The 24712-nt window shown below is 46.6% G+C and overlaps 1 protein-coding gene across 5 annotated transcripts in view; it reads right to left on the reverse strand.

Annotated features, from left to right (window-relative positions):
- Positions 1-15183, reverse strand: part of RIPK3 (receptor interacting serine/threonine kinase 3) — a 429719-nt gene extending 414536 nt beyond the window's left edge. Inside the window, exon 1 of one of the 5 annotated variants that reach the window (XM_069633807.1) lies at positions 14963-15183. The gene's annotated coding sequence lies outside the window, so the exon portion shown is untranslated. Of the gene's footprint in view, positions 1-14923 lie in introns of all 5 variants that reach the window. The other 4 variants (XM_069633809.1, XM_069633810.1, XM_069633808.1 and 1 more) reach the window with 4 other exon arrangements.
- Between the last annotated feature and the right edge of the window lie 9529 nt (positions 15184-24712).

A 24712-nucleotide genomic window follows, 5' to 3' on the forward strand; every position in this document is an offset into this window, starting at 1 on the left:
TTCCTTAGTTGGGCATGCAGCCTTCTGCAAAAACTACATCTTTTGCGGGCTACTGCATGTCATGTGTGCTAATGCCCAGGAAGAGGGTTGGGACTGTCTGGTCCCAGTCGACACTACTGGTGCCAGTATGTCTGGTATGCCTGAATGGCTGGAACCACTGTGGGCCATAATATGCCCACGCCTGGCATGAACGCAAGAAAGCAGATCTTCCATTGGCTATCACAGATCTCCTGATAATCCTCCATTATAGCCTCTTCGGAAGTATTCATGGGCCATCCAGTGAACTGACCAGCTGGAACCCAGGGTATCACCTAGGAGAGCCGCCGTCCCGAAGTGACACTCGAGACTTGGGTAATCGCTAACTTGTGGTCCTGGTCCCTCCCCCGCCAAAGCCTGGTGTCCTAACTCCACTGGGTCACGATTTATGAGAGTGTGCCACGCTGCGAGCATTTGCGGTCACTGTGTCGCCCTGCTGTAGTGACAGTGATTGTAGGAGTCCTGCCTGCCTACCCCCCCCCTGTGCCTTGAGACGTGCTGCACTGGAACTGTCATCTTTTCTTCACCAAGAGCTGAGAAAAGGCTACTGTCCCACCACGGATGATCGACCTGTCCCCCAGCCGTTGAAAACCGGAGTGACGTGCAACTGCAAGGGTTAAACCTACAAGCGACCTGGACTAGACTGGCAAAGTTTAGCCCGGACGGTGTGTTGAGGGTCGGTGAGTACTTGCATCACTTACTGGTGGCCCCCTGGCACAGCCATTGTTCTTTACTCACGAGAATCCCTGAAAAGATACTCACCTTAGCTGGGCGTGCCTATTTCCGAAACTCGAAAGTTGCCCGACCTGCTTGAATAATAGGACAATGTCACCTCAAGCTCCTTCCTGAACTGCTACAGATTCCTGAAGAGGCCCCGCTTTCGCTTTTATGCAAGATTGCGCGTTAACGCCCTGCTGTACTCTTGAGCACAAGGCTCCCCACTTTGTAGGGCTGGACTGCAGATTATGAACAGGGGCTCCTGGAAAAACAACCCTATTCTGTCCAGATGGGCTCAATGGTTATAAGATACAAGTGAATGGGTCAAAGTGAAAAGCATGCCCCCTTACTGTTCATTCAAAGTTCACACAGAGATTAAAATATCACACCTACAGTTTAACAAAACTTATTTTTATAGTTTTTAGCATTTACTTGCTTCATGGTTTAGATATAGTGCTGAACATTGATTACAATATAAAGCAATACAGATTTGCACAATAAAACAAGGGCAAGTTGAATTTCTTGCACATAGGTCTCAGGGGTCATATCACATGAACAAATGGAACAAGTATACAATATGTATATAAGTGCGAGACAGTGAAAAACATTTGTGACACTGTGTTTGAAAAGAAAATTCATCTACACCACGGTGTTTCGGCCCTATGTGGGGGCTATATGAGCCAATTTCTTCCTAGGGCCTTCGTCAGGACAGGGCAGACTGTGTTGTCAGGATGTTTAGATGGTGCTGTGGGACGTAAGTAAAACCACAAGCGTAGAAAAAGGGAGAGTCCAGGGACCTGCAATGTCCCATGGATTGTGGTCACAGTGGACGCCTAGACATAGGTAGCCGCGAGGTTGACTTAATTGTATAATTCTGCCGGATTCCAAAACGTGCCCTAATTGAGGCACTCGTCTGTGTGCCCGTGTTGGGAGAGTCGAAAGATCCCCAGCGATCCTGTAGGATTTCAGGACGTGCGGAGCATAGTACCGAAAGCTCCTGTTGCAAGCACGGCAATCCAGCGATGGGGCTGGACTGCATAAATTAGGGATTGACTCTGAAGAACTGCCGAATGAGATATTTGTGTTAACTTACCTCTTCTGTTACAGGTTGTGTTTGTGTTCCCCACTTATCTGCATTAGGTCAAATGCATTGGTTTATATGGTAAATAATGTAAGGCGTGTGTGTTAACGGTTTATTATTACAGTGGTTTATTCGTGTTTAGTTACAAGTCCTATCATACATATTTATTTTATATATACTTGTCTAAGAGTATTTTGTGGAGTTTTACTGTGTGTGTACATTGTGGGCTTCCGATCAATCTCACCCCGCCTGAGAGTCAGCCTTGACCGCCTGCCAAGCTACCATAGATTGGTCTGGTTTGTCCAGAAGGTTCCCCTTCTCCACTAAACTAGGGTGGCCTCCTAAACTTCTGCCCACCAGATCTGAGTTTAGAAATCCATCGCAACAGGGAGCAGGTCTGATTTTGGGGGTGGGGTGGGGTGGGTATGCAACTGCAGCAAGGGCATTTATCTAATAACACTGCCTCTAATAACACTGCCTAGCAAATGCCTAATACTTATACACAAGCCAAAACTGTTGGTTTTGCCAATGCTTGTTTTAATGGCACCTTTAGTGAAGGAGACGCATAGTTCTTATAAATCGAGTGACTGAAGGCAAATCTGGTTAAGACATTTTTATTACACCAGTAGTGGGTTTGCAGCTCCAATTAAGGCATTAACTCTCAGAAGACTTCTTTGAATAAAAGCCAGTAAGCACTGTGAGGGCAAAGTTTGATGGTAAAGCTTGACTAAAGCAAGCTCAAAGAGTTCCCATGAGGAGGTGTTTTGGACGGCGAGGGGCATGGAATGGCCATAGGGAGTAGCATGGCCATAGTCAGTCAATGGGTGAGCAAATAACCAAACACCACCTAACAGCTGTGTGTCCCTCCTCATATGCCATTTCTTCCCCCTGCCCCCAATCGGTACTCTAATACAATCGTTTTTGGCTTGTAGGTGGTGCTAAAGCAGTACCACAGAAAAGTCCAAACTAAAAATGGAATAAAACTAAAACAGAGACAGTGACAGGAGATGCTACATATAATAGACAAAATGGAATCAAACCATTTTGGCATCTAATTAACAGCTCACATTTCAATTAAACACAGTACAAATACATCAGATTGGACATCTCTGGAAAGCACAATTGGGCAGATATTTTCCTGACTCAAATAGCCCTAACCAACAATCCAAAAGAGACAGTGGCGGGCATCTGCAACTAGCATAACCTGTGCCCTGTGAGCACAGTGAGGGGATTCCAGTCCAGGTTTTCTGTGCTGTCAGAGATCTTTCAGTGCTTTACATAGACTTCACAATTGGCTCCGATGTACAATGGGGCAATCTAGATTAGAGGACCTTGCTTTACTTTCAGTAGAGAAAAGAGTGCTACAATCGGTTTCTGATGATACTATTGTTCATTGTTTGCTGCCATGCACGCACAAAGGCAAGCACTTACTGTTACTAGTTAGAATGGTAAATTAGGATGAGATTGTGATATTTTACAGTTTGTTAAATTAATTTTGTTTTAATTGGTTTATAGCAAACCAAACCAGTATATGTTAATAGTTCACAGTTGTTGCAAAGAATCAGATTTGTTTTGTATTATGTATCTTTGAATTTAAATGTATTAACAGTAATTGGCTAATCTACGTTGGAATCGGAAATGAGTCTTTCATTTTTACTGCAGTATGTCTGTCCGTACAGCATTTCTACTAAATGCAGCACAGGCTGTAATGGAATAAACCCAGAAATATCACTGTTTAAAAAGCTATGTTGGAATTGGAAATGCTTTTTATTTGTTATTTTATATTGGGTATTTGCATCCCGCCTACTTGCTGCTCGCCGCAGCTTATTAGCGATACAGTATTCGATAGACTTTTAGATCACTAAGAAATATATGTACTTTTTCTTTATTTTTTTTTAAAGAATTTATTAGTTTTTCAATACAACCAACAATACAAACCAAACACGCAGTGCAATCCACAATCGTTACATTAACATCAATTGGTCTTTATTCACTGCCCCCGTGTTCCCACCCCCCTTCACAAGCCTGTTTGTCCTTCACACTCAGTATCTGCTACGCACGGCAGGGCGTCATTTTCATCAGATTCCTCTGGATCTAACATTGTTCCAAATAGTCCAGATATCAATACTTTCCATGCCATCAGGGTACCCACTTCTTCTTCCCAAGACATGCTACTTGCCTCCTGCCATACCACCATTTCAGCCTCCGACCATTTCTGTAATTCTTTCCACCACACCTCCACCGTGGCTTATGGCACTTTTTCCAACCCATAGCTATCCTTCGCTTTGCAAGCACATACGCCAAGTCTTTCAGTTTCCCAACATGCTTCAGTTTTCGTGGCCTAGGAAACCCTCCTAACAGGCAGGCCCAGGCCGTGTCTACGGCAAGCGTGACCCCTTTCTCTGCTAGCTTTTGTGCGACTTCTCTCCAGAAACACTTGATCACTGGGCATGACCAAAACATGTGTGTCATATCAGCGTTCTCCTCATCGCACTTAGGGCACGCCTGTCTCCCAGCATTCCTAAATTTAGATATCCTCAGCAGGGTCATATACGCTCTATGCGTTAAGTACAGCTGTATTTGCTGCAATCTGGCATTTCTAGATACTTTCTTATGGTATCCTAGGGCCCGCTCCCACATCCCATCCTCCATTTGGGCTCCCACCTCTGTTTCCCAATCCAATCTCAAATGTGTCAATTCCTTTCCAACTTTAGCCATTAACATCTCATACAATCTAGAGATCTCATGCCCCCCTTCAGCTGTGTCATATATCATCCCCATAATGGCGTCCGGTTCCTCCGCCAACACTGTCTCAGGCCACGTTATCCGAATCTTCCGCACCAACCTGTGATACGTAACATACTGGCCCCCATGTAGTCGTGCCTCCTCTCCAAGTCCTTCAAACTCCCTGATGGTCCCTTCATGCCATATATCTCCCAACGTTACCAGTCCAACCGACTCCCAATAGGTTCTGATGATCACCCTCAGTTGCTCATCTCTTCCCTCCAAAGCGACCAGAGGTACCTGCGGGGAGCAGGGGAGCGGGTCCCCCATCATTATACATGCTCGTTGCCACATTTTCCACCCAAGCCTCATCATTCCCGGGCACTCCTTTATTTCTGACTCAGGCAACCAGATAATTTCTTTCAGGTAAAACGGGGCACAGTCCTGCCCAAACAATCTAAGTTCAGGGGTAGCTTCATCGGAAAGCCATTTGGCCACAAACTGTAATTGACCCGCAATATAATAGGCCTCAAAATTAGGTAGCTTGACACCCCCTTTTTCGTGAAAGTTCTGCAACTTCCAGAGCGCTACTCTATTCCAGGTACCATGCCACAGAAAGCCTCTACACATACCGTTTAGTTGGACAAAAAACCTCTTGGGAATCATATGTGGGATATTGCTAAAATAATGTAGGGGCCTAGGTAGAACGACCATCTTAAGCATCGCTCCCCGCCCCATCATCGCTAAGGGCAATTTCTCCCAAAACCTCATACATTTGCGGATTTCCCCAACGGCCATCTCGGTGTTACGCCTGTATTCCTCCTCCGCCATATGGTACACATCTATTCCAAGGTAGCGGAAGGAGTCCACAGTCCACGGCACCTGCAACACTGGCAACCTTTCTACAGGGATTCCCTTGTAACTGCCCAGCGGGAAAATGCTAGATTTTTAGGGATTCATCGCTATACCGGACAACCTCACATACCTTTCCATCACCTCCAGAATATACTGAAGGTTTTCTTCCGGGTATCTCAAGTATAATAACAAATCATCCGCATATAGGGATATCAGGTGCCGTTCCCCCCCCAACCTCAATACTTATCTCAATGTATTGCTGCCGCAGATATAGTGCTAGGGGCTCCAGAGCCAGAATGTACAACATCGGGGACCAGGGGCACCCTTGTCTAGTGCCTCTGCTAAGTTGCCATCTCTCAGATATCACTGTTCCTGTTCGCACCCTGGCTAGCGGCGCACTATTCAGCATCTCAGCCCACCTGATGTACCCCGGCCCCATTCCATACTCTCCCAAAGCCACCAGCAGCCACGACCATCTAACCGAGTCAAACGCTTTTACTGCGTCCAAAGACACGATTGCCATTTCTCCTTCATTGTCACAGCCCCATTCGATCACCCGATGCAGTCGCCTGTGGTTGTGAGTAATATTCCTGTCCGGGACATAGCAATTTGGTACACCCGGACCAAACGGGCTAATTACTTTCTGCAGTCTATTCGCCAGGACAGCCGTTAATATCTTGCTGTCCTGGTTCAGCATCGACAACGGCCTATACGATCCGCAGCTATGCCCAGGTTTATTAGGTTTAAGGAGCGGTATTATGATCGCTTCTCTGAGCGACTCCGGCAGCCGCCCCACTTCAAACGCCTCATTGAGCATTTCCAACATTGGGGGAGCACTTCTGCCCCATATGCTTTATAAAATTCACTAGGCAAGCCATCTGCTCCCGGGGTCTTACTAGTAGGTAGCTGCCTAACAACCTCCTCCAACTCCTCCAAAGTAATTGGTGCGTCTAATTCTTCTCTTTCTTCTGCGCTTATCTTGGGCAATCCCATGTCTTGCAGAGTTTCCAGCATCTCACCCCGGCTGCCTCCTCCTCTGTCCTCATATAGTTCTCTGTAATAATCCGCAAATTCCCTGTTGACTCCCTCTTGGGTGTCCGCCACCTCCCCATCTACTCTGGTTATTGTCCTAATCGGGGGCCTAGGGGTTTCACTCTTGTATAGCCACGCTAAGAGACGGTCCGTTTTATCTCCACCCGCATGTTGTCTCTCAATGTACGTTTTGTATTTAAGGTTGCAGAGCCTTTCCCAGTATTCCGTGCACTGTTGCTGTAGTTTGAGCACTAGCTCGGTGTCTATGCTTCCACTTTTTAGTTCCCTTTCTAATTCCTCTTCTACCCTCTGTAAATCAGCCAGAACCCCATCCTGCAGGCCTTTCGATTTAGCAATGGCCACACCCTGCATCACCACCTTGAAGGCCTCCCACAGTGTCCCCGCCGAGTCAACATTGCCTGTGTTCACCTCAAAATAGTTAATGATCTCATCTCTCATATCCTCCTGAAAGACCGGATCTTTAAGCGCCTCCGCACGGAGGCGCCACGTCGGAATCCGTGCCCTAGGGCAGCAGTATTGCCACCCCAGAACCAGGGGCGAGTGATCCGACAGGACCCTCGCTTTATATTCTATGTGAACAATCTCTATCAGTACATCTGGTGTGGCAAAGGCATAGTCAAGTCTAGTGTGCAGCTGTTGTGGGGCCGAGTAATGTGAATATTGCCTCTCATTAGGATGCTTTATTCTCCACACATCTACCAGTCCGAAGTCGACTAGCAACGACTGCAATGGCCTAGCTGCTGGGGCAGGCCTGACCACCTTGTCATCCGACCTGTCTACTTCAGGATTTAACACACAATTGAAATCCCCTCCCCAGATCACCGCGCTACCCACGCACAAGCTCAGGTTGGTGCACATAGTCTGGAAGTACTCTGCCGTGTTTTGATTATGGGCGTACGGGTTTACAATGCACACCTCTTTATTCTCTATCAACCCTCTCACTATGACCAAACGCCCCTCAGTTTCCACCGTTTCCTGTATTAGTTGGAACGGGACGTGCGGCGCCACCCGGACCAGCACACCCCTAGCATAGGCCGAGTACGAAGACCCCACTACAGTACGTTTCCATTTTCTCCCCACCAGCTCCAATTTTTCCCGTGTCAAATGCGTCTCTTGTAACAATGCAAGATCTATCTTTTGTCTCTTCAAATACAGCATGACCTTATTCCTTTTTAGATAACTATTGAGTCCCCTAACATTCCACGTCACTATTCTAAAATCCCCCATGGCTCGTCAGTACCCATCTCCCTCCCTCTCAGCCAACCCCATCCGCCTGCGCCATACAGATACAATTCCAAGGCTATTCCCCGTGGGCTCGTGTTTAAACTCAAACTCCCCAAAACTATATACACAACAAACTCCCCACCTCCCTCCCCTCCCCCCACCCATCCCTTCCCCAACAACCCCCTCCCCAACTGTTGCCCAGCTCCATCCCTGGATCTCAGGCACCCCCACATCTAGCCCTGTCTGATACGCTCAGAGCTCAGTAGGGTGAAGTCGCCCTAATGGCCACTTAACTATTCATCCTAAATGGGGGTGTGAGGACTAGCCCTGCAAGGCTCCTTAATAAAGCAACAGTCACAATGCACACAATACATTATCTATCCTACTCTGGTCCCGTCTACGAACAGGCCACATCAATGACTATAATCAAGTCCCGTAGTCTTAAGCCGCACCATCTCCCTGTGCTCACATTACTCTTTACTTATCTCGTCCGCCTCATTCTTCCGTCTGGATGTCAGGCTCCTGGGGACAACCCTACGTATCCAGCCAACCCATTGCGTCCTCCGGAGTGTCGAAAAATAAAGTTCTATTTTTATGAAAAACCTTCAATTTCGCCGGGTAAAGTAGCATGTATTTCTGGCCCGCCTCCCTCAGTCTCCTTTTAACAGCCCCGAAGTTCATTCGGCTCCGCTGCACCATCAGGGTATAGTCCGGGTAGGCTGTTATGTTTGCCTCCTCACGCTTGATTGTTCCACCTTTGCGAAAGTGTTCCAGAATCCTTTCCCGATCCCAATAGTTAAGGATCTTGGCGATAACTGGCCTAGGCGGATTGCCTGGCGGCGGCCTCCTCGTCAGAGCCCTGTGTGCTCGTTCCACAGCAAATCCTTGAGACAGAACACCTCCAATTATCTCCTGTAGCAACATGTTTTCGACAAACTCCGTGGGGTTGTGGCCCTCTGTTCCCTCCGGTATACCCACAATGCGGATGTTGTTCCTTCGGGCGCGTCCTTCCGCTTCCTCCGCTCTACTCTCCAGGTTGCCCACTCTCTGCACCAGGGCATGCAGTTCTGACTTGTGTGAGGCGCAGTCCGCTGTGTTCGAACTCCCTTCTTTCTCCAGGCTCTCTGTGCGCTCCGACAGGTACCTTACATCCTGTCGGAGTAGATTCACTTCCTCCTGCACTTCTCCGACCTTAAGGTCCAACACTGTTTTCAATTCAGCCACAGCAATTTCGAGTTTAACCTCCCAGGCCGCTTTCAAGTCTGCCTTCAAGTCCGCAATTGCAGCCAGAACCTCTTGATTTGTACCCGCGGGGCGATGCCACCTGCAGAGGGCTTGTCTTTGCTCCTGGCACTGTCCGGGCCAGGCGGTGTTCTGGCAAATTCATCTAGCGTAGGTTGTTTCACTTTTTGTCTCGGAGGCTTGTTAGCCATGTCGCAGCAGCCGAATGTAGTAGATCCGCCGACCTCTTATGCTCCACAAGTAGGGGGAGGGGGGCGCACACCCCGTTCCAACGTCCAAGGCCTTACCCAAGCATGGGGGCCTCAGAACCTCAAAAGCTCTGCCAGGCTCCTCTGTGGCATGCCCAGCAAATCAGCGGCGATCAGCAAGTCCATTCACCCCCTCCAGCCCTGTTGTCTGGGCTGTACCGGGACACATGTGCTGGGCAGCACCTTTGTATTTATTCAGCGCACACGTGATTTCAGATATAGCCTTAAGGTATGCTATGCGTGTTGTCACAACAATTGGGGTCCTCTGTGAGCTTCCGCTAATTGCGCCTCTCACCAGATCTCCAGCTCGTGTCTTCTTATTAAGACACTCAAGCTTTTTCTCACCACTCTCTTGGCTCCCCGTTTCCTTCAATAGGTTGCCTGTTGCGTGATTACGTGCGTTACCTACTTCGTGTGGCCCCCTGTGTTCCAGCTCCTTGGCAAGCCCGTTATGCAGGTAGATCTCAACAGTGCCCCAGCCGTCCGTAATGGTTGCTCTTACAATGTGAGTTTCCTGCTCACAGCTTATACAACTGAAGGTCCTGCTTACCGGTATGCCCCTGCAGTCCTCAGCGCCTGGGCAACAAAGTGTCTCTCCTCCACGCGTTCACCCGGCAGGATGAGTCAACGAGATCCCCAAGCTCTTCCGTTGACTATCCTGTGTTCTGTGTGACATTGTTACCTCCTTCCGAGGCGCTTGGTCGCCGACAATGTATTGCAGTCGCTCTCGTCTTTGTGCTGGATAATTTCTCATGCAGCACCCTGCAGGCTGGGGGGGCTGTTCGGCTGATACATCAGGGCTCATTCCTCAGCGGGCATGCCTTCGCTCGCGGGTCGGGACGCGTAAAGGTACGCGCCCGACTTGTGCATGTGTGGGACCGCTACCTCGCCTCCTCCACAGGCGGCACTCAGGTTGGCACCCGAGCCGTCGTACATCGGCGGTCCTCCTCCTACAGTCTGCAAACAGCTCCGCTTTGCTATAACACCCAGCAGGGGCCCGGCACACTACGCTCACCGATCTCCGTCACCCCTGCAACGTTACTCGCCGTTCCTGAGACCGCTGCAGTATTCTTTGTAGAGCTGTGTTAGAGTTCCGTTCTGCCTCAATCCCATTGTTCTCGGAGGGCGGCCATTTTGTTACCACATCTTCGGGACCTCGGAACTTTTCCGCTGTGCAAAACTTCTTTCATAGACATCGGATCTGGCACTCAGGTCATGCACTGCCTGCAGCAGACGTTCCCACGACCGTAGGTCTGTTCCAAAGGCTATTACACCACCTCTTCATGCAAACGTTCCAGGATTATGTACGGATCGGCAGGAGCCACAGAGATTCACAGCTTATCCCATGGCTAGCTAGCCACGCCCCCCTCAAAATATATGTACTTTTCTGGTTATTTTGGAAAAATCATGTTGAAATATCTGTGATTTCGACAGGATTTCTTCTAATATTTTCTCATTTGGGGGGTGGGGGGTACCCCCATACCCACCTCCCCCTCTGGCAAAGTTCAGGATCGTTAGCTACATTTTATACTTAAATTAATTATGTCCCACCACTTTTTAAGCCCACTAGAAAGCCCTATCAGTTTGTCAGCCCAACAACCAGCAGCAAGTGACTGCATGCTAATGTGGCAAATAGGTAGCTCTCCAGCTGCTGCTTAAATGCAATTTCTCAGACAACAGCAAGTCCTTGGCTGTCTTGTCCAAATGCTTTTCTCTATCTTATATAACCTCAAAGTATTTCTTAGCACTACTGGATGAATGTTCACACTTTGGAGTGGCAGTATAGCTACATGTCAGTGCAGTACTTGCAAACGAGTATGAGCAGTATAGCAAGTATGAGCAGTATAGTATGCAATATTAAATCTCAAAAGCACACTGCAGCGCATGCGTTCCCACTATGTAGTTATGTGGTGTCTAAACTTGCCATGGGCTCCAGCCCCGGATGTTTTACAAACCACAACGTCCCTGGTTTCCAGTGTGGGATAGACCTACCTGCCCATTCCAGTGTGCCTCCAATGCATGGGACTATATCTCCGTATACAATAGGAGTATCTAGCATAGCAATAGGATATCTAGCATTGCGTCACATCTAGACAGAATTGTAAAGATTAGCTTGTGTCGCATCTAGACAGATTTGTGAAGTCAGCTTGCGTAACATCTAGTTAGAACTGTAAAAATTTGAATTGTGCCACATCTAAACAGGATTGTGAAGATTACCATGCGTCACTTCTAAACAGCGATGCCACTAACCAACCCACTAAACACAACCATACCTCTAATGTACAACAAACCACACACACTTCACAACACTGAAACAACAAAATATACTACACAGCTCCCAACCGAAAAGCACACCTGAGCTAAGCGAACAGTGCCAACTGAACTGAGGCTGCCAACAGTACATCATCGCTCTCTTGCCTTTCTCCCGCTCAATCCTACTAACCTTCCTACCCCCTTCCCTATTCAGATCCACCTGAGCACCTGGGGATCAGACCAGTGGTGAGGGTGTGCAGTACAAATTCTTTAAATCTACCGATCCTTCTTAACAATGAACACTACACCTTTGCCTGGTCTTGAGAAAGAGTAAAGCATTTTGTCAGCGGGAATTGCTGGCTGTGCCGTCTTTCCACCAACAACTCCATGTGATTGGCCACTAGAAGTATGTTTGTAGCCAATCATATGAAAGTGTGGGAGGGGTTTGTGGCACGTCTGGAAAACATGGGACTCCGCTCCACGCTATTTTCCCTGGAGAAGAGTTTGGAAATCTTAGTTTCTCGATTGCAATAGCAGCAGCAGTTCGCTAGCCCCGAAAGATGCTGCACCGGGCTAAACCCGGAGACTAGGCAGGTATGGCCCAAGCCCTCTGTTCCCAGTTAATCTCTCCTATTCTAGTCCTTGATTCTCTAGATCCTTCCCTCTCTCCATATAATTCTTCTGTCGTGCAAGGGGCCGGTTCACTACTGTGCAGTCGGACCCCAAATGGGAAGTTGCACCCACCCAGCTCTGCACGGCGCACTCGCTCTTGTATACGGCAGGTACATACTTCTGCACAAGATATTCGGTAGACAACACCGTCACCCGGGGGTCAGTCCTTGTCCGCCTGCAGGTTTTCTCTACCTTCCTCGGCACTAAGACAGCAACCACAGCGTCAGCGAGTACGCAGCTCCCTCACCAGCCCTGGTTTCAGATAGCTAGGGGGGGCTCTGAGAAACTCTGCAGGTGATCGGCCCTGTGGAGTTCCTGATCCCGCACTGGATGTTTTACAAACCACAACGTAGACTAGCATTGCTCACATCTAGACAGAATTGTGAAGATTGACTTGTGTCGCATCTAGACAGATTTGTGAAGTCAGCTTGCGTCACATCTAGATAGAACTGTAAACATTTGAATTATGCCACATCTAAATATGATTGTGAAGATTACCATGCGTCACTTCTAAACAGCAATGCCACTAACCAACCCACTAAACACAACCATAACTCTAATGTACAACAAACCACACACACTTCACAACACTGCAACAACAAAATATACTACACATAGCCTCACACAACAGCTCCCAACCAAAAAGCACACCTGAACTCAGCGAACAGTGCCAACTGAACTGAGGCTGCCAACAATGCATCACCGCTCTCTTGCCTTTCTCCCGCTCAATCCTACTAACCTTCCTACCCCCTTCCCTATTCAGATCCACCTGAGCACCTGGGGACCACTCCAGTGGTGACGGTGCGCGGTACAAATACCTTTAACATTAATATGTTGTGCGCATTGAGGCCTCCAGGTGATCTGGCGCGTTATTAAAAATGAAAAATAAATATGAACATATAAATGTTGCGGCAATATTAGAAATTGGCTGAAAATGCTGCGACTGGACGAAAAAAGGATAAGTCTGGCATAAACGCAATTAGACAAACTGCCTTTGCCAATGCTGGTCTACAACTGTGTTCCATGCCCAAGCCATACCTGCCTACATTTGCTAAGGAAAACCCGGAGGATGACGTCATTGCATGCCTGCCCCCCCCCTAACCCCCCGAGACTACACCCACATTTTAGGGGGGAAAAACAACATACAGGCCATTATGCCTGATCAATGGGGATATGAGAATATGCGGGGGCTGGCAGTGTCAGGGTCTCCGGGAGTAATTTCCTCACGTGTCCCTTCACCTCCTCCCTTCACTCATCCTTCACACGACCCACCCACTGCACCACGGACACATTTCAAGGCTTCTTCAATCCCATATCTTCATAGACGCTGAAAGCTGGATCACGGGACACTCACTAGTGAATGTGGAACTGAGCCATTTTTAGAGTGAGTTAATGCACACTGCAAAGTGATATGATACATTTCGCGGAGGTACTTTGCCCACGTGTGTTCCAGATTTAGACCTCAGGCTTTTTAGCCAATAGGACTTTGCATTATAAGACTTTCAGTTTTCTTTTCCTTTTGTATGTGTAAATGCTAGCAAGCGCCACCCATAGAATTGTAAAAAAATAGCCTGCGTCGCTTCCAGACAGAAATGTGAATGTTAGCAAGTGCCACATTTAGTTACAGTTGTGAACATTAGCCTGTATCGCACCCACTCTACCTCAAATCTAGGTATAGCCTCCACCCTTGTCTATTGTATGGTAACATAATATATTATGAAACCTAGGCCTCTCTCCCACTTTACAAGACTCTCAAATCTAGGTATGGCTTCCATCTTTACCTACTATATGGTGAAACGTAATATACTATGAAACCTAGGCCTCCACAAATTTGCAGGACACTCAAATCTAAGTGTGGCCTACATCTTTGTCTATTGTATGGTGGAATGTAGTATATTGTGAGACCTGAGCCCCTACCCCACCATACAGGATTCTCAAATCTAAGCATTTAGCCAAACTGTGAAGGTAAACTGCGAGACATATAACCCACTAACCAAAAAGCTCAAAATTCCTGCATACTTAACTCACACAACCACCTCTAGCTCAGAAAGGCGCACGCACTTCACCACACTGCAACAACAACAACACTTAAGCCGCACCAACAGCACAGGGGGGCTGACATCGATCCGATTTGTAAGTCTGGGCCTACACATACCAGCATGCAAAATGGTGTCAGCTAAAAACACTTGGACAGGCTGAATGAGACACATGACTCACTCAGCAGCTATTCCCGCTGTGTAATTATTGCTGTATGCAAATAATTTAAATCTACCGATCCTTCTTAAGAATGAACACTACACTTTTGCCTGGTCTTGCGAAAGAGTAAAGCATTTTGTCAGCGTGAATTGCTGGCTGTGCCGTCTTTCCGCCCACACTCAATGTGATTGGCCACTAGCAGTATGTTTGTAGCCAATCATATGAAGGTGTGGGAGGGGTTTGTGGCACGTCTGAAAAACAGGGGACTCCGCTCCACGCTATTTTCCCTGGAGAAGAGCTTGCAAACCTCCCAGTTTCTCGGCTGCTGCTGCAGCAGCTATTTAGCGCTAGCCCCGAAAGATGCTGTACCGGGCTAAACCCGGAGACTAGGCAGGTATGGCCCAAGCCCCTCTGTACCCAGTTAATCTCTCCTATTCTAGTTCTTGATTCTCTAGACCCTTCCCTCTCTCCATATAATTCTTCTGTCGTGCGAGAGGACGGTTAACTACTCCGCAGTCGGACCCCAAATGGGAAGTTGCACCCAGCTCTGCACGGCGCACTCGCTCTTGTATACGGCAGGTACATACTTCTGCACAAGATATTCGGTAGACAACACCCTCACCCGGGGGTCAGTCCTTGTCCTCCTGCAGGTTTTCCCTACCTTCCTTGGCACTAGGACAGCAACCGCGGCGTCAGCGAGTGCGCAGCTCCCTCCCCAGCCCTGCTTTCAGATAGCTGGGGGGGCTCCGAGAAACTCCGCAGGTGATCGGCCCTGTGGAGTTCCTGATCCCGCACTTGGACAGGACTCCGTTGCACTTCCGCCAAGTGTTACAGTGCCAGTTCGGCGCATAAAGTTGTGTGCTTCCCTCTCCAGTGGCTTCTGGGAGATTCTCCTCAGACCTGCTTCCGCTAATTTCTAGTCTTTCGTTTTGTCACGTTTCATGTAACAGTTTATTTCTTATGTGGCAGGGCAGCGTACAAACACCGTGTAAGAAATTAGGGGTAAAACAGAGCAGGACTGTAGTGAGCTTGAAAATGACGTACCTGAAGTTGATTTATTACAATTCCGGTTCATTGCAAAATACCCCCGTCTTCCTAGATTTTGGACGGGGTTGGTTAGCAGTAGCTGTACCGCATATTCAGCAATCACACCGCTACAAAAAGAAGAATGATCACAATCGTAAAGGTGAAACGGGCACAGTTAAGACATATCTGAGACATGCCAACCCTCACGATTTTTTAATTAAAATGTTGCACATTTTTACCTTCTCCCTTCTCCCTTCTAAAATAATTCTAACCAAAAGTAATCCAATAGGGAAATGTAATTCTCCCTCTTTGTGTTACAAAATATCCCTCCCAGGTGCTTCAAAATGTTGGCATGTATGTATTTCTGCATGCATGCCAACTCTCCCGATTTGGGTGGGAGACTGCCAATTTTTTCATGAAAAAAGGTGCTGTTTTTTATTACGATTGCTTGGGCAATCATTGGTTCACAATTGGATTATTGTAATGCCCTATTTGCTGGCACATCAAGCAAGAACATTGATAAGCTACAGGTCATCCAAAGCAACACAGTACGAGCGGCACTAAACATCCCAACAAGAGAGCACATCTCTGCAGCGAGAAAAAAGGTCCATTGGCTTCCCACTAAAGAGCGCATTATCTTTGGGTCATTATCCATCACGCACAAATGCCTCTCTAACACTGCCCCTCCGTACTTGACACAGAAATTCACCAGAGACCTAACCAACAGACCCCGTTGAGCAGCCCAGAACAACAAGCTGCTGCAACCGAGATACAAAGGAGCCAAAGCAGGGGGTGACAGCAGCTAAACAGTGGAACCTGCTCCCCCCTTTTTTGAGAGCGGGGAACTCTTACTGGGCCTTCAGGAAAGCCTTAAGACTTGGCTGTTTGCATAACCACAAATGGTGGCTGCCTATATGGCTCCTGTACATTCTCAGTCTTACTTTTTCGCAGTTCCATGCATGTGTAACTGGTTTCTAACAGCGTCTTGATGTTTCTCATACAAAATCTACCTCCTACTTCAAATTGTTGGCATGTATGTTTGTTCTTCGCCTTTTGTGATAATGTGGGCGTGTTATACTCTTAAGAGGAGCATGATAGTGAAAATGTAGCAATCCAAACAACAAAATACAACAGTCCAAAATAAAGGGATGTCTAATCAAGGTTCAATAAAAATATGTGTACTTTAAATAAAATACATGCAAACATATTGAAGCACCTCAGAGGGAGATGCTGCTGCAGAAAGTGGGAGAAATTACATTTCCTACAGACTTGCATTGGGGCTAGAATTATCTTAGATGGGAGAAAGGTAAAAATAGCAATATTTGTATTTGCAAAATCGGAGTCTCCCTCCTAAATCGAGAGGGTTGGCATGTATGAAATGAACACATTGAACCCGAGTAGGGCCCTTTAAGACGAGGTAACACTCTACAGGGTGGATGGGGATGGAGAATACTCAAACTGCAATAATAAAACGGACTCAGAAAGTTGGCAAAAAGACTGCGTTTTAATAACAATAATCTAAAACAGTACAACGGACATCAACGATGTCTAGCAGTAACATCTCAACAAATATAAAAAAAACACATTTGTATACTAAAAACTCGTAATTACTGACGTCATACTACGTGGCAAAACTGAGAAAACATGAGAAACTGTGGTTGGTTAACAGAAAACATTAGGTATACTTTCTATGAGGGTTGGTGTTGTGATTGGATCTCTACTGTCAGTTGGACAACTCTGCCTACCCTTAGTGCAAGTCATTGTGAGCGTCATCAAATGCACAACATCTTATTAGGTCTCTAAACTATAGGGCTCTTTGATACGTGGCCCTTTATAAGTTGGCACGCTTCTACCCTTTTGGAATATTCCTCTAGAAAGCAGCATGCAAGTTGGTACCCCAGGTGCCGGAAGGTTGGGCTTGACTATGCCTCCCCACCCAATTAGCCCACTATCCATCAGCACTCAAGCTGTCTGCCATGAGCATAGTCGTTTGAACTTGGCCTTGCAAAAAGTATCACTGCTCCTGGGAATAAAAGGGAGCATGAGCATGTCTTTATCTTCTGGTCTCACTGTAACTTGCCCAAAGTCTGTTTTCATCTGACCATGTGACTGGAGAACACGTTCTGAGCTCTTTCGTAGCATTTAATGGTATTAAATGAATAAAACTTGGCACTCAGTGTCCTTCCACCATACCTTAACAGGAGCTTGGCTCTCGCCTTCTCGTTCATTGTATCTTTCCATGATAATTGACTAGTTTCTTGGCTGCCTCATCTCTTGACACTGGGCCATGCAGGCATCCTTGATTCTTCTTCTATCTTCAGCCAGGCTTATTCTGCTGCGCCACACTTTTTCAGCCCTTCTATTCATGGGGTCCAGTTTGCTCAAATACAATGTGCAACTTCCAGATTCCTTTGCATATATATATATATACATTGGCGCATCGCCGCAATCTATTCACTACGTAGCCAACCTTATGATTATTTCGTCTGCCTGCGTTGCTGCATCTGTACAATTATAAAACAGTTTTCATTTTATTCCGTGCTCTTCACACGTGCGATCTTCATTCCGCATATGCAAGTTTACTCGATTCTCACTTCATCATCAGATTCTATATGGTCTATTCATCTTCTCTCTTGTCATCTCTTCTGAGGTGTGTCACTTTTCTTCATGTGACGTCACCAGTCTCTTCTTTCATCCGTCTTCACGTGCTCTTCAGGGATCTTTCCCAAGAGGCTATCATCTTTTTGTGGATACATAAAGAATGGTTTTCTCAATGGATACCTTGCTTCAAAGTCAGCTCGCGTTATGGGCCTCATTACAGGTGTTGTGCTTGTCACTATTTCTGGTTCCCAACATATAGGCAATTTAGGGGTGGGACTTTCGGTAGAGGCTTTTGGCTCCTCCTATACACTGCGCCCTCTGGTTGATTCATCGAACACTCTCTCACCAGTCTTCGTATCTAGACATCCTCTCTTGAAGAGGTGCTTCTTAGGAGTCCAAGATCCTGCTGACTGTACATGTTCATCAATGCTCCAGGTCATAAGACTGCACTGTCCACTCGGGCTGCTGTAGATCCATCTTCCCACATACTTCTTGTGGTCTCGTGGATACAGGAACTTTGTTTCCTCAGGTGCATGGATGCTTGCTTTTATGCAGTCTCTGATTTCTTCATAAGTCAGCTCTTTGGGTTCACCTCCAGATTCAACATCAACCATGATCTTCATTCCTACTGCTTTCTTTGCTGTCTTTTTACACTGTGTGATTAAATATCTTGATCACACAGAATTCAAACATGATCATCAGCAGTAATGCTCCAAGGAACTTGAAAATATTCACCATCCACTGTGGTACCCATGAGAAGATTGATGCAAACCAGCTGTCGTCTGCAATCTCTTCTACTTGATCTTACATCTTGGTATGCAAAGTTGTCAACAACGTTATAACCTCTGTCAGGGTCCCATTCTCTTCATCGTGAGCAGGTATGAATGTGCAACATGGTTCTCCGATTTTGGCACAGACACTTCATCCATGGCTGTAATCATGTCCAGGACATATCTATTCTGGAGTGTCATCAGTCTTATGGCTCTCAGCTCTTCTTTGATAGCATTGAATCCCTTTATGGTAGTATTTATTGTCTGCAGTAACTCCCATCTGGTTATCTGTAACCATTTGGCATTCGTCATCACCTTGATCCCGGGCATGAAGATTGTCGTGAATATTGTCTGACTGAACAATCAGTGTTCATATAAAATGGCCTCAAAAACTTCTCTTGATTTAGCTGAGAAATAGTTCTCCCTCTTTGTTCTATTGAGAAACTCAGGTGATCTCTTCTTCCTTAGATGAACATCAGCCTTTGGAAATTCTCCAATGTTCAAGTCATTTTTCGGAATCACTAATGCTAGAACATGAATATTCACTATGGAACACAGTCCTCCCCAGTCCCTGGGTAGCTTCATATAAACTCTGGATCCACAGCCCCAGTAGTGGTCCATTATCAATCAATCAAACAAGTTTATTCGGATGTATAAAAACAACCATTAAACAACAAATAAGCACAGTATTGCACAGTTCCAAATTACAAATTCATAAAAATTGCCCCTCCATAAAAATACAATCAATAAACATTTCCAAGGGCAGTGTACAAATACAATTGGCTATCAAATGGTTGCCTCAACAGGGGCTACATAAAAAAATCATTAAGTGATGGATCATACAAAAAGCTATACACATACCTTATGTCCCATTACAGATGCTATTATGCTTTATTTACAGGCCTTCACCACCTTGCAATTTCAGAATACTATTTCTTAAGTACATCGCTCTTTTCAAGAACGTCAAAAGAGCCCAAGCTGTAAAAACTGTTTCAGCGCTCAAAAGGAACACCAAAGCAGCCCTATGTGTGCGGATCACCGTCTTCTTAAGGGCAGGAATCAAGGTCAGTTTGCGTATACCGACAAACCCTGTACAAAAAAACAACAAATGAGAGAGATCCTCTCTACAGTGACCACAGACCGGGCAGCCCGCTGTGTCAGGAAAACCCCTCCACTTATAAGTGTTACCATTCAACCGAAGGCAATCGAACCGTGCCCTAGAGATCAACCACCTGTCCTTTTTCAACGTACTCCAAAACAGATAAGGTTGGATTCCAGTTAAATAACTAATGCTGGCGTGCAATTTGCCATTTCTGTGGCCGTATTCTAGCATAATTCTTTTTCTTGCTTTAGCTTCACCCAACATGGCTTTGTAAACGATCCCCTCGCTCTTAGATATGAGTGAATCAGGTGAAAAGAGGGCACCTAGGTTGGCTTCCCCCAGAGATGAAAAGACATACGCTAGCCAGGGGATTTTTTTCCAGCCACTTTTGCCCAGCACAGTGCGTAAAATGGTTTGACACAAGGTGGCGTGCTCATTAGCCCACAGCCTGACCCAGAGTAACAAAGGGGACAGTGCCCACTGATCTTCCCAGGGCTCCACACCCAACTCCCTCTGGACAGCTATTCCTGATGCACTGGACGGGAGCCCGAGCAGGTTTTTAAAGAATTTGCTCTCCTTACTCTGTATTTCCGCCACATTCTGTAAACCCCAGATAGCTGCACCGTACAAAGTGGAGGCCACAGTTTGGGTGCCATAAATCTTGAGAATCACATCCAATGGCTGACCCCTACACTTTGACATAAACCGAGAAATACCACCAATCTGTTGTCTCATCTGGACAGATTGTTTGGCCACATGCTCTTTGCCATTTAAGGCCTCTGAAAACCGTATTCCAAGGTAATCAAAGGACTTAACTCTGGGAATAATCTCTCCTGCACAGAGCATGGGTTTCATAGGCACAGGACGTTTTCTACCAACGCACGCCATAACCGCAGATTTCTTACTATTTATTTTTAGGCCCAGATTATCCATAAACGTGGAATATGCATTAATCAAGACCGGTAGGGCCCGAGGTGTTCTTGCCAAAAGGACAGTGCCGTCAGCATAGGCCAATACTGGGAACCCCCTACCACCCAAAACTAGACAGTCGGCCAGTTTAGCTATCAGGTCCTGTGAGAGGCCATTGATGTAAAGGCAGAAGCAAATGGGGGCCAATACACAGCCCTGCCTCACACCACACCCCACCTGAAAGCAGGCCGTGCAGTGCCCCCCAGAACCGCTGAGAACACAGGCCTCATTATCCGTATGAAGATCGACCAGGGCCTGCAGAATTTCACCTGGGCACCCCAAGGACCCAAGCACTGCCCAGAGCTTAGCTCTATCTACTTTATCAAAGGCAGTGCTTAGGTCCATAAAAGCCAGATAGACTACCTCGCCCCGACAGAACACAGAATTGGCCACCAGCAAGTATAGATTGAGGCTCTGTTCCATGGTGCCCACTCCAGGGCGGAACCCAAATTGGATATCAGATAGAACAGACTGTTCCCCAATCCAAGACTCAATACGGGCCAACAGTATTCTACCAAAAATTTTGAACGAGGAGTCTAGCAAAGAAATAGGCCTATAAGCACCAGGGCTAGACAAGTCTCCCGTTTTAAATATAGGGAAAATTATCGCCCTCTTCCATGAGGGGGGATATTTCCTCGCTTTAAGACATGCGTTAAACACCACGGTCAGAAGTGGGGCCCGCAAATCAACTGGGTCCTGGAACAAATCCGAGGGTATCATGTCCGGGTCAGGGGCATGGTTATGCGCTTGGAGCTTGATTGCCTTAACAATCTCCTCCACCTCAAACCTCAGGCATGGGCCACTATATTCTAATTCAGCTTCTGATTTTTCAGACCCAAACAAGCTACCAAAGTGCGCTAACCAAGCCCTTTCATCCACATGTGTGCCACTCCCCAAGTTGGACCAACAGCCCTCCGGGCCACTTTTTACGAAAGCCCAGAAAGCCTTCTGATCCCCCCTCGTGGCCGAGTTCAAAAAACCCTCCCAGGCAGCCTGTTCAATTTCCCATTTTCTTCTCTTTAGTTCCTGTTGGTAGATTTTTCTATCTAGGGCAATCTTCGATCTACCACTAGTCGGGTCCTTTAGGGTTCTCAGCAACGATTTCTTTGCCTTTTTACAAGCCTCATCAAACTATCCTCTTCTTGGTACATTGCCATTATCCTTGATGGTTTTAGAGAATTTAGATGTTAAAGCAGCCAACAATTCTACAAATTTCTCTACAATTACTTGCGCAGAATGATGATTGCCCAAAATGTCCATCACAAGCGAGTTATTCTCGCTTAAGGAGATATAGTGCAGCTCCTCCTCTACGATAGTACCCCATTTGATTTTTCTTGTACCAGGAGGTATTCCCCGCCGTGGGCTGGGGGCTATAGCCTGCAAGACCATTTCCCCCAACAGACCCTTGAGTGTTAGGCAAATGGGCATATGGTCACTATGGGTATCCGCCAACATCTCAAAGCTTACTACACATTCCCATAGATTTACTGAGATGCATAGGTAGTCAATTGTTGGACAGCCTTGGTGATTTTTGAAAGTCCCCTCCCCTGGTATGTCTGGAGCCATTCGGCCATTAACAATACGAAAACCCCATTCCAGCAACCATAAGTTAAACTGTAAGCCCTTTGGGCAGACTCTCCCATCTCGCATACTCCTCGGTGGGATGTTCTCTATCTGATCCTCAAGGGGGTCTAGAGCAACCATGTCTAAACCCCCCCCATTTTATATTAAAATCCCCGCCCCAAATATAAGAGGCGAACTTCCTTCTTTCCTTAGACAGCAAATTCTCAATGAACATTTTAACCTTGGATAGTCTCTCTAGGTCAGAAATGTGTGGGCTATTGTAAAAATTAATAATACAAATTTCCTTCCCCTTCCCAGATGATAAAGACACCACCTGCAAAAAGTCCAGCCCTGTTGGGATCACCTCGATCCTACATTCCAAAGCAGCCTTAAAGGATAGTTCCGGGACTTTTTTTTTATTGTCCCTACGGGTCGGCCATGTGTTTGTAAGCATAAATCGGTAGATCGTAGAAAACTTTCCTATGGACCTTACCCGACTTTTCGTCCATTATCGCACTCGGAATCAGCCTCCATTTTGTGATAATCCTATAATTTCGCCCCATCTACCTGGCTCACCTGCCTTTGCGGCACTAAATCATATCCCCCGCCCCTGAAACAGACTTTATCAAAACATTCATATTCCCCGCCTCTATCCGTGACGTGACTGTGCTGCGTAGGCAAACGCGCCCAGGCGTCTTCTACGCGACTCCACACAGAACCCGGAAACCAACACAGATCAGCTCACAACATAGAGCGCCACAATTCGGAATATGAAACTGTCCTTTTAAATCAAACCACAAGATTGTAAATTTGGTAAAGTACATTTATTTGACATCAAATGTTTAGAGAATATTCAGCGATTTGCATTTTTATTTGCTCACGTTCCAAAAAGTTCGTTTTGGGGAACGCGATGTTCCTTTGCTGTACACAGGGTCTTAGATCATCTCACAATACAGCGCCACAATTCGGAATATGAAACTGTGGTTTAAAAGCAAACGGCAAGATTGTACATTTGGCAAAGTACATTTATTGGACATCAAATGTTTAGAGAATATTCAGCGATTTGCATTTTTCTTTGCTCTCGATCCAAAATAGTTCGTCTTAAGGGAAGCGATGTTCGTGTGCAGTACACAGGGTGTTGGTTTACGATAAAATAAGCTCTTCGGTCGCACTGATAATCGCATGGCTGTTCCAACAACGAGGCACTAGGCCACCACAACGGTATGTATGTTGCATCTAGCCATTAGTACCGCGTAAGGGCATACTTGTACTTGGCGATCGTCCCATAAAATGGTCAGGGTGGTAACGTTGTTCACGCGGAGAAGCAACTGGCGGTTGAAAAAGCCGTCCGCCGGTGTCTGGTACTCGTGACACAGACAATAATGCAGGATGTACCTGTTTTAAAAACATAAAATGAAATTAGTCTCACCATCAGATCTTTATTAAAATTATTCATTTCATAGCTAGGACAGCGCTATACGTCATTTCCAGTAACCCACCCCCTCTCCTCCGCCTTTTTCAGAGCCGCCTGAGCGCCAGTGGACCACTTCGTCACTGATATGATATAATATGGCATTTGCAACGCGCCTATACACAAGTGTTTGAAGGCGTGGCGAGGCAGGGGGGGGGGGAACAAGGAGAAGACAGACAACGAACCTACTAGGCCAGGTGTCATTCAGATCACGCAAGTGCAGGGGTAGGGGGAAGGTAAAAGTGCAAGGGGAAGGGGGAAGTGGAGTACAAGGTAAGTAGCATAAAATAATAAATACATAGGGCCAGCTGGTGGCAAGTGCAAGGTAAGTGCAGAACAAGTGCTGGGAAGGGGGGGGCTGCAGGATACTGAGACAGTCCCCCAGTGCAGGGGTTGACAGGGAGGCAGTGCAGGTTTTGAGGTGCTTCCGTAAAAGATAGATAGTGCGCGGTACAAAACAATATGCCACATAGAACGAACAAGTACAACTTAACCCGTCTTTAAAGCCACTGTATAGTAATTAAATTGCGGCATAAACTCATCAAAAGAGTTACTTACATTATATTTGCATTTTCCATTGTGTCTGTGCGTAGGGCAGCCCCGAAATACCACTCCTTCTATGCCGACGTTATTTCTTCTAATGAACGTGGCTATCGTTTCTGAAATTTTATTCATTATCGTTTCTTACGTTATTGCACCACACCGCCAAAAAGAAGTCTTTCGGGATGGTCCCGGCCTGTCAAGGTCAAATAACAATAGAACCTTATACTGAGTCGTGGGCCATTCCGGCACCCGAGCAAAAAATCAAAGCAGCTGACCTTCACTTTGAACGAGCGAGCACACATTCCTAGTTAGCTACATTCAGTGTAAGGCCATCTTGTCTGCGTGCTTTGCAGCCCCAGAGAACCA

The sequence above is a fragment of the Ambystoma mexicanum genome, chromosome 13, assembly GCF_040938575.1.
Source record: "Ambystoma mexicanum isolate Mex_15411 chromosome 13, UKY_AmexF1_1, whole genome shotgun sequence".
Lineage (NCBI taxonomy): Eukaryota > Metazoa > Chordata > Amphibia > Caudata > Ambystomatidae > Ambystoma > Ambystoma mexicanum.